A 10,137-nucleotide genomic window follows, 5' to 3' on the forward strand; every position below is an offset into this window, starting at 1 on the left:
AAAATAAATTAAAATTAAATTAAATTTAAATTAATTAAATTAAATTTAAAATTCAAAATTTTTAATTTAATTTAAAGAAATTAAAATTAAATTAAAATTTAAAAAAAGAAAACAAAACAGGAACAATATAGACAAAATCCACAGCTTCTAAGCCACTTTAAAAAAATCCACAAGTACTCAAAAAAAAAATGTAAATGCCACAGAGCAATAATCAGTATCACATATGACTTAGCAACCACCACTTAGAGGAATGGAAAACATGGAACATGATAATGGAAAATATATAGACTTATAGACAGTAAGACTTTGCCCAGGAAAATTGAATATAACTCTGCAGGGGGATGACTTTAATGGAATTTAGAGATTGCAAGCATTCTTGATGACAAACACAGGTCTGCTTAGAAAAATAAAAATTGAAAAATAATTGATTTTTTTCTTTAGTAAATGGTATTTTATTTTTTTCAACCACATATAAAGAGAGTCTTCAGCATTAATATTTTTATAAGATTTTGAATTGAATTTTTTCTCTTGATATTCTGGATCTCTTTTTCTTCCAGAGGAATTTTGTTATTTTTTTTCTATCTCCATATTTTTTTGGTAGTTTGGTATAGTATGAATAGGTGAATTAATTTAGATAGACTTATCATTTTTATTGTATTAACCCAACCTATCCATGAACAACTGTTATTTTTCCAATTGTTTAGATCTGAACTTATCTATGTGAAAAGGATGTTGTAATTGTGGTAATATAGCACCTGTCAAATAGATTCCCAAATACTCTATATTTGTCTACGATTATTTTAAATGGAATTTCTCTTTCTATCTCTTCTTGCTGAGCTTTGTTGGTAATACAGAGAAATGCCAATGATTTATGTGTGTTTACTTTATACCCTGAAACTTCACTAAAGTTGTTAATTATTTCAAGTTTTTTTTACTTGATTTTCCAGGATTCTCTATATATACCATCATATTATTTGTGAAGAGTGATAGTGTTGTTTCTTCATTACCTAATCTAATTCCTTCAATCTCTTTTTCTCCTGTGATTGTTAAAGCTAACATTTCTCATACAATATTGAGTAATAGTAGTATAAACGGGCATCCTCTTTTCACCTATGATCTTACTGGTAATGCTTCTAGCTTAGCCCCATTACAGATAATGCTTGGTGATATTTTTAGAAAGATAATACTTGGGGTGGCTAGGTGGTACAGTAAATAGAGAACTGGCCCTGGAGTCAGGAGAACCTGAGTTCTTCTTAAGTGCCTCAGACACGTAACACTTATTAGCTGTGTGACCTTGGGCAAATTGCTTAACCCCAATTTCCCTCCAAAAAGGGAAAAAAAAAGGATAATACTTATCACTTTAAGGAAAGCCCTATTTATTCCTATTCTCAAGTGTTTTAATAGGAATGGTTGCTATGTTTTGTCAAAAAGTTTTATTGTATCTTCTAAGATAATCATACGATTTCTGTTGGCTTTGATACTGATATGTTCAATTATGCTAATAGTTTTCCTAATATTGAACCAGACACACATTCCTGGTATAAATCCCACTTTGTCATAGTGTATTGTCATTGTGGCATATTACTGCAATATCTTTGATAACATTTTATTTAAAATTTCTGTATCAATATTAATTAGGAAAATTGACCTATAATTTTATTTCTTTGTTTTGACTCTTAATGGTCTATGTATCAGCACCATATCGGTGCCATAAAAGAAGGAATTTGGTAGAACTCATTCTTTACATATATTCCCAAATATCTGACATAGAATTAGAAATACTTGTTCTTTAAATGTTTGGTAGAATTTACTTGTAAATTCATTTAGTCCTGGAAATTTTTCCTTAGGGAAAGGGGGTAGTTGAGGTCCCATGGTAGTATAATTTTGCTATTTCTTCCTTTTATTTACTTAACTTCTCTAAGAATCTGGATGCTATACCACTTGGTGCATATATATTTAGTACTGATAGTGCTTCCTTGTAGAAAGATATAGTTTCTTTCCTTCTCTCTTTTCATTTGGTCTATTTTTGCTTTTTCTTTGTCTGAGATCAGGATTGCTTCCAGTTAGAAGATGAATCAATGGCCTGGGCTTCCTGTTTACAGGGTTGTGGCTACAGGTCCCAGGGCAGTTGCCTCTTTACACAGGACTTTGAAATAGGTAAAAAAAAATTATAAAAATGATGTGGGTTATGTCTTTGATTTGCACATAAACTGCACTTAAGTGATGCAGGATTGCTTTAAGTCATCAGCTGCACACTCCTGCAGTCATCAAAGTCCAATGGCAAAACACAGTCAAGACAACTGGTGATGCCATGGGATGCAGTGGGTGACCTTGGTGTCTTCAGTGTCTAACCAAACTCCAAGTACTCCACAGTGCCTGCTTTAGCCACCTTCATAACTGTTGGAACAAATTGTTCTCATCTTCCCATTCTGCCAAGGGAAGCACCTAAGTGCACCCAAGGATTTGAGATGCCTTTTTTACACTAAAAGTGGTTTAGCAAATCTGCTATAATGGTTTATCTGGGTATGGCTGCTGTTTATGCTACAGCTTCCTGGAGTCACAGGTGAGAGTTGGTGGAATCAGGTGGACACCAAAGGTGGGAAAGCAGCCTTGAAAAGGGTTCAACAGCCCTCACACCAGAGGTACTAACCTTCCTTGAACACACACTACACAGACAGTCAAATACAGGATAACAAAGAATCTTTGTGATGTCATTAGTCCTCTTCAAAAATGAAGGATGAACATGCCTCCAACTTCTTAGTTACCCCAAAGGTACAATTAGTCTTCTTTGCCGAAGTAATATGCCTGAAATGTGACATTTGGCTTTTGGTGAAGACCTCCAGTAAGAGAGGACCCAATAACTCCCATATGGCACTCTACTTGGCTTTTGGGAAATTAAAATTTTAGGTATAATTTTTCAGCTATTGTAATGGGAATGCAAATTTGGAAGATCTTCCCTGCCCCTAGGCTAAAGTGCACCAGAAGCCTGGGGAGGGAGGCTTGTTTTTCAGTAGATACTTTTTGATTGGCCAGTGGGTCAATAAGGTTGTTACAATCTCTGAGCCAGGAGAAGGCTATATAAGCCCTGATGTGTAGCTTTGTTTTGGGACTTATTTTGAGAAGTGTTCTGTGATTTGATCTGAATTCTGGGAAGCCATTGTTGAGAGTCCCCCGGCTTTGAAAAACCCAGAATGTGGAAACCCAGATGTTGACTGGGTATGGATGTAATGGTTGGACAGTTTGGAAATCTGTCTACTTGATGTTTCTGTCTTGATAATTCTGTCTGTATATTTTGAAGTTTGGGGTGCTGACCTTTTTCCCCTGAACAAGGTAAACGATATATGTCTGACTGATTAAAGTAAGCTTGTTAACCCATTTTGAGTTGCTTTCCTTTAACAAAGCAGATCCAAGAACCTGTATGGGCAGCAAACCCTGAGGACGTGCTTGGGGTGCTTGCTGCTACAGCTATCAACCATAAATCTACCCTTTTCAACATCTACTTATTGCTTCTAGATCTATCCACCATTTGCTAAATGAAGTCAAATTCTTCTTTCAGATTACACAGCCCTTTAAATATTAAAATGTTGATATCACATTCCTCCAAGTCTTCTCTTCTTCAGACTTAAAGTCCCTTTTTTTTTTCAATTTATATTCATAGGTCATGTACTCATGGTCAATAAGCAGTAAAGCTACATGATAGAAAAAAATTGATTTGAAGTTTGAGTACCTGTGATGAAATCACTCCTCTGTTACTTGATATATGACAATAGACAAGTCATATAACCTCTTGGGGCCTTAGCTTCCTCATCTATACAGTGGTCCCTTTAAGTTTTAAGTCTATGAATCTGCATACCAATGTTCATCCTTGTTACCTTCTTTTTTTATAATCTCAGACTTTCAATGTCTTTCATAAAATGGGAAGTCCAGAACTGAGTACAGTATTTATAGATGTAATTTTACCAGCTTAGCATACAGCAGGGCTATCACTACTTAATCTGCATCTATCCAAGCAACCTAATATGATATGCAATTTTTGGCTACCATATCACGTTGTTGACTTCCCAGGTTCCACTCTTGACTCTCATTTACTTTCTCCATGATACCACAGCAGCTTTATCAGTATGAAATTTGACTCTACCTCTGGCCTTCTCCAAATGAAAGTACATCCTACATCTGTGGGCCCTTCCTCTAATTGGTTGGCTACTTTCAAAACTTCTACTTCAAATAAATTACCTATGTTAGATTTGTCTTCATTCCTCTCCTCTCTAGAGTCCATTCTTGACCCTCTAGAATTTCTCCACAATGCTTTTACATGGCTATCTGCCCAAGTGCCTGCCTTTAAACTTTCCTTTTATGCATTTTTCCCCATTAGAATTCAAGCTTCTTGAGGGCAGGGTTTATTCTTCTGTCTTTCCTTCTTATATTGTTATCCCCACACTGACTGGCACATAATAATCAACTAGCATATTTTAGTAAATCTTTTAACTATCAGCTTTCCAAGCAACAACAGCAAAAGTATGTCTGACACACTTTTTTTTTGGAAGAGGAAAGGCAAGGCAATTGGGGATAAGTCACTTGTCCAAGGTCACACAGATAGTAAGTATGACAAGTATGTCAATTTTAGGCCGAATTCTAACTCAGGTCCTCCTGAGTCCAAAGCTGGTGCTATATTCACTGTACTTCCTAGTTGTCCCACATGACAGACTCTTAAATTTAATTTGCATAATTACTATCTTCTCTGTCAGTTTGTTGTCCAGACAAAAAGCAAAACAATAAATCAAGCGCTGATGTGTAGTATTTCTGAATTTGCAAGATTAAATGCCAACTCTGAAAATTTAAACATCAGATCTCCTACCAGTTGAGCTAGCTACACAAACCCTTGATACAAAACATTTCATAAATGTGTGACTAGATTGACTAGATTTGACTTGACTTAATAATGATTATGCAGTCAAAGAATCATAGTATAATAGGTATAGAGTTGAAAAAGGTTTCAAAGATCATCTATTCCTCTATTTTACTGATGAAAACACTGAGATCATGAAAACTCACTAGATATAATAATAATTGCAATAAGAGTAAGAGTGATAATTATAATGGTAATGTCATTATTAATATCAATATTCCACTTAGAGGCAGTGAGATGACACAGTTGATATATCACCAGGCTAAAAGCCAGGAAGACTTCTCTTCCTGAGTTGACATTTGGCATCAGATATCTATTAGCTCTGTGATCCTGGGAAAGTCACTTAACCCTGTTTGTCTGAGTTTCCTCGTCTATAAAATGAGTTAGAGAAGAAATAGAAAACCATTTGAGTATCTTTCCCAAGAAATTCTCAAGTGGGGTCTCAAAAATGTTGGACATAACTGATAAACAATTGAATAAGATAATCCATTTTTATTTTGGAAAGCACTCGAATACATTTATCTAATTTGAACTTTGAAACAAGCCTGTGTGGTGAGTAATATTATAATCTACATTTTACAGATAAAGAAATTGAGGCACTGAGAGTTTACATGAATTACTCAAGGTTCCACATAGTAGAAAGTGCTAAGGATTCAGACTCAGGGCTTTTTGAATCTAAGTTTAGTATTCTATGTACTATTCCATTTAACTGGAACTTACATATGTCTAGGAGCATATACATGGTACATAGCAGAGCTGAGATAAAATCCCTCATCTTCTTTTGTGGGCTTTGTCAAGCTACTTCTAAAAAAAGTGGGTTCTTTTTTTAACGAACTCATGTAGTCAGGCTTTCCATATCTTCAACTAGTAAAACTGATATTTTTGAACTGGTACAAAACTTCATATTTTTGTATGTGTGTATATGTATACAAACACACATACATCCTGATTTGCTCTTATAATTTTAAAGCCTATATCATCTTGTTCTAAATTCTAATCAAACAAGATTGTTTTTTAAATCCTATCATTTCAAGTTACTTATTCCTCCCAGCTTTGGGTCATTTACAAATTTGATGATCACATCATTTATGCAGTTGTGCAAGTCATCAATAAAAAGTTTAAGTAGCAGAAAGACATACACAGATACATGCATCAAACATTCAGGAACCATTTACCGATGTCTAACAATGTCTAATAATGATTAATTGTACTCTAGTTCTTGTCATTCAACCAATTAGAATCCCATATAATTATTCTATTGTATATCTAAAATTCTCTTTTAACTTTTTCCCATAAAAATATATTAGCATTTATTAAATAATTAGCTAAAATCAAGGTAAAATATATGTTCATATATCCCTAAGTGGATAAATGGTTTGTAGATAGAGTGCAATTTTCATTTATTTTTAAGACTTTGAGGGTACTTCACAATAAAAGTACTATCTTTGACTTTGTGATTCTTAATTGGAAATTAGTGGAGAGAAACTGTAATAAAATGAAAAAAAAGCTTGAGAAAATGGTTCTATTGAACTCCATTTAAAATGAGTAAAATAAATTAATTCAATTCATCAAAAAGTTATTGTTTACTATGTCCAGTGGACCCAGTGGCTACAAAAACTAAAATGAAACAATAGCTGCCCTTGAGGCTCTTACATTTTATTATAGAACATAGAAGGAAATATACAAGTTAATATAACATTATTTGAAAATAGGAGCAAGCAACTAACAGCAGGACAATGTTCTAGGCTGTAACACCTGACAGCAGCCTGTTAAGAAGCTAAAGATTTAGTCAGAGGTAAAGAGAGTATATATACTTAGGGATAAGGATAGTCGATGCAAAGGTAGGAATGGGAAATGGAATGCTGAGTTTGGGATACAAATAAGTCAATTTAATCAGTATGTAGTGAATAAATATAAAATTATTATAATATAAAATGCTGCAAAATGAGGCTAGATATGTAGGCATGCATCAGATAGTACGGGTCTTTCAATCTCAAATTGTTTTTATTTTATCCTAGAGGTAATGGAGAGTCACTGGAGGTTTTAGAACAGGGGTGTAAAAATATTGGTACCTATACTTATTTTGAAGGAAATTGTTAGTAACTTTTTGAGTTGATTCCAATATTACCATTTTTTTCTAAGTAGGAATTACTTTGTTCTTTGTAAATACTTCAATTCCTACCTGCCTAACCTCATTAGATTGTAAGTTACTTGATTTTGGATTATTAATTTGGCATCCATTTTGAGAATGGATTGGAGAACAGTGGAAAAAGAGACTATTTAGGAGGCTATGGCAATAACCCTGGTCAGATGTAGACAGGGGATGAATATGGTGGTGGTAAATGTAATTGGAGGCTGAGTAGTACCATGGAAAGGCATGGGTTCTGGGGTCATAGGACCTGGGCCCAAATTCTCTCTTTAAGACTTTGTGACCTTGCCCCAGCTACTTAGCCTCTTGGGGTCTCAGTTATTTTACCCATAAAATGAGACAGTTGGGATAAGTGCCCCCAAGGTACCTTTCAGCTCTATGATCCTACTACTAATGTCTTAGAATGAATCTACACGACTTGGTGACTGAGTAGATAGAGTTTGGGCAGAGAAAATAATGCGTGATAAGTCAAGGATGATTGTGAGATCATAAATCTCATGACTAGAAGGATGGTGGTACTCTAAGGAATAAAAACCTTGGGGGTGAATGATATTAATGCAATTTTTAAGAAAGAGATATAACATGAAGTAACGAATCCAATTGGTTTCTTGAAATATAGTTTACTATATAGTGTGTTGATTTAAGTAAGGTTTGTTTGCATTCTTTTTTTCCCCTATAAGCATTTGCCTTAGGGATATGAATTGCTAAAGAATTATGAATAATTCATGTTTAACAACCCTCCTTCACTTTTGATAATGTATATAAAGCTTCTTGTAACCTTAAATGACATATAAATTTGATGTAGTTAGCAAAATTCCATTAAAGTATTGATCAGAGAAATTCTCTTTGCTCTGGATCAAATCCTTTATGGACTGCCCTTATATCAGATTTATCGTGGTTTTTTTTTTCTTTCTCTTGAGCCTCTTTGCCAGAGTGGAATCTTTTAGATGCAAATATGCTTCATGTGTTTTGTTTTATATTTCGTTGGCTGCACCCATAGAAATGACATTGACTACAAATTAGATTTTGGCTTTCATATGAATGCAACCAGAAGGTGGATCATATGGGACACAATTTGTCTTGTAAATGCTCATCTTCTGGGAATAGTAGCAGTAAGCACACAATAAAGGGAGAGTTGAACTAACTAAACATATCAAAAATGTTTATCATTCCAACATATTTTGACCCCAAGGTATGAGAGGAACAATGCCACGCCCTTTTTAAAAGTTGTACTACAAGAAAAATAATTCAAACAAAATTTTCCTTAAGAAAAAGGGAACATCTGACTGAATATAATGCTTGGTCATCTTATATTTTCTTTTTATTTTCTCATTAGAGAAAGAAATAATACGTTATACTATTGAGTCATATTTGTCTAACAAAGACTGAGCATGTAGTTTCTAATACAGTAAGAGAACAGCAATTGTTGCCATAGATTTCTATGGCCAAGAGAATAATAGGGAAAATAGTTTTTTAATTTCATTTTTCATGTTCTTTTGTTAAAATAAAGTAGAAATAAGGTACAATTTCTATGTTAGATCAATGTCTTATGTGAGAATAAAGTTCATATTTGGAGCTTTTGCTTCCTACAATAGCGCATTTGTGCTCAAATTCTCTATTATAGGAACCAAAAGCTTGAAATATGAACTATATTTATTTTTTCTGTCCTTTCTTCTCCTCTTCTACCTCCTCCTTATTTCCTAGTATTCATCCTGCTCTTCCTCTTCTTAAAAGATACCATTTACATAACACTTTAAGGTTTGCAAAGCACTTATATCACTACTTTGATCTTCATAACAACCTAATGAAAGAGTTGCAATCATCTTCTACATTTTGTAGATGAGGCAGCTGGGCCTTGGAAAAGTTAAATACATTGCTCAGTTCGAATTGTTACAAGGCTGTTAAGCGTCTGAGGAAGATTTGAACTCAAATCTTCTTGCTTCCAAGGCTAGCACTCCATATAAATGCCTCTGTGGGATTTCAGGAAGTAACTGTGGGATGCAAGAAAATACCCTTTTCTATATTTTGACCTTACCCACAGATTATTATCATGACATATGGTGTTAGGGAATCTGTGGATAACAGAATATATTTTCCTATTAAATTTATGAAAAAAAATATCGGTACCTATATTTATTTTGAAGGAAGTTATTAGTAACCTTTTTGAGTTGATTCCAATATTACCATTTTTTTCTAAGCAGGAATTACTTTGTTTATTGAAAATACTGCAATGCCTACGTGCCTAAACTCATTAGATTATAAACTATTTAAGAGCAGGGATTGTATTTTGTCTCAGGCTGATTTAGCACAATGCATGGAACATAATAGATACTTGATACACTTTTTTTGATAGCTATAATTTAAATTCTGAGTGGTTTGTTACCTGGATTCAATAAATTCTTCATTATTCAGAGTGAAGAATACCTCTTGAAAAAAAAATAATAAGACACTCCCCAATAAGTAACCATCTTCCAAAGTGCCATAGACTTCTTTCTTATTTATAGTCAGGAAGATGTAAGCTCTCCTGTTGCTCCTGGGATATATTACCAGTTACATATCCTGCAAGTTCTCAGAGGTTCCAGCTAGGTCAGCTGTTTATCTCTGCCCTTTCTTGTAGGTATGGAAAGTATCCAAGAGGGGGCATCTGATGATTTTGCCCATCATGGCTATTTTTACAGATTTATAGCCTCAGACACCTAACACTTACTAGCCGTGTGACCTTGGGTAAGTCATTTAACCCTAATTGCCCTGGTTTCCCCTGTACAAAAAAAAAGTAAAAACTAAATAAAAAAATCAAAAGTATACTATAATACAGATGAGATTGTTATAAAAATCTCTCTGATCCATTCATTTAATCACTGAAGAAGCAGAGGGAATTCATACAAGACTGATCCATCTATCCATCCATCTATCCATCTATCTATCTATCTATCTGTCTGTCTGTCTGTCTGTCCGTCCGTCCGTCCGTCCGTCCGTCCGTCCGTCCGTCCGTCCGTCCGTCCGTCCGTCCGTCCATCCATCCGTCCATCTATCCGTCTATCTATCTATCTATCTATCTATCTATCTATCTATCTATCTATCT

Source organism: Petaurus breviceps, unplaced genomic scaffold (assembly GCF_028583685.1).
Source record: "Petaurus breviceps papuanus isolate PSGF00001 unplaced genomic scaffold, PetGlider_PUasm1.0 38, whole genome shotgun sequence".
NCBI lineage: Eukaryota > Metazoa > Chordata > Mammalia > Diprotodontia > Petauridae > Petaurus > Petaurus breviceps.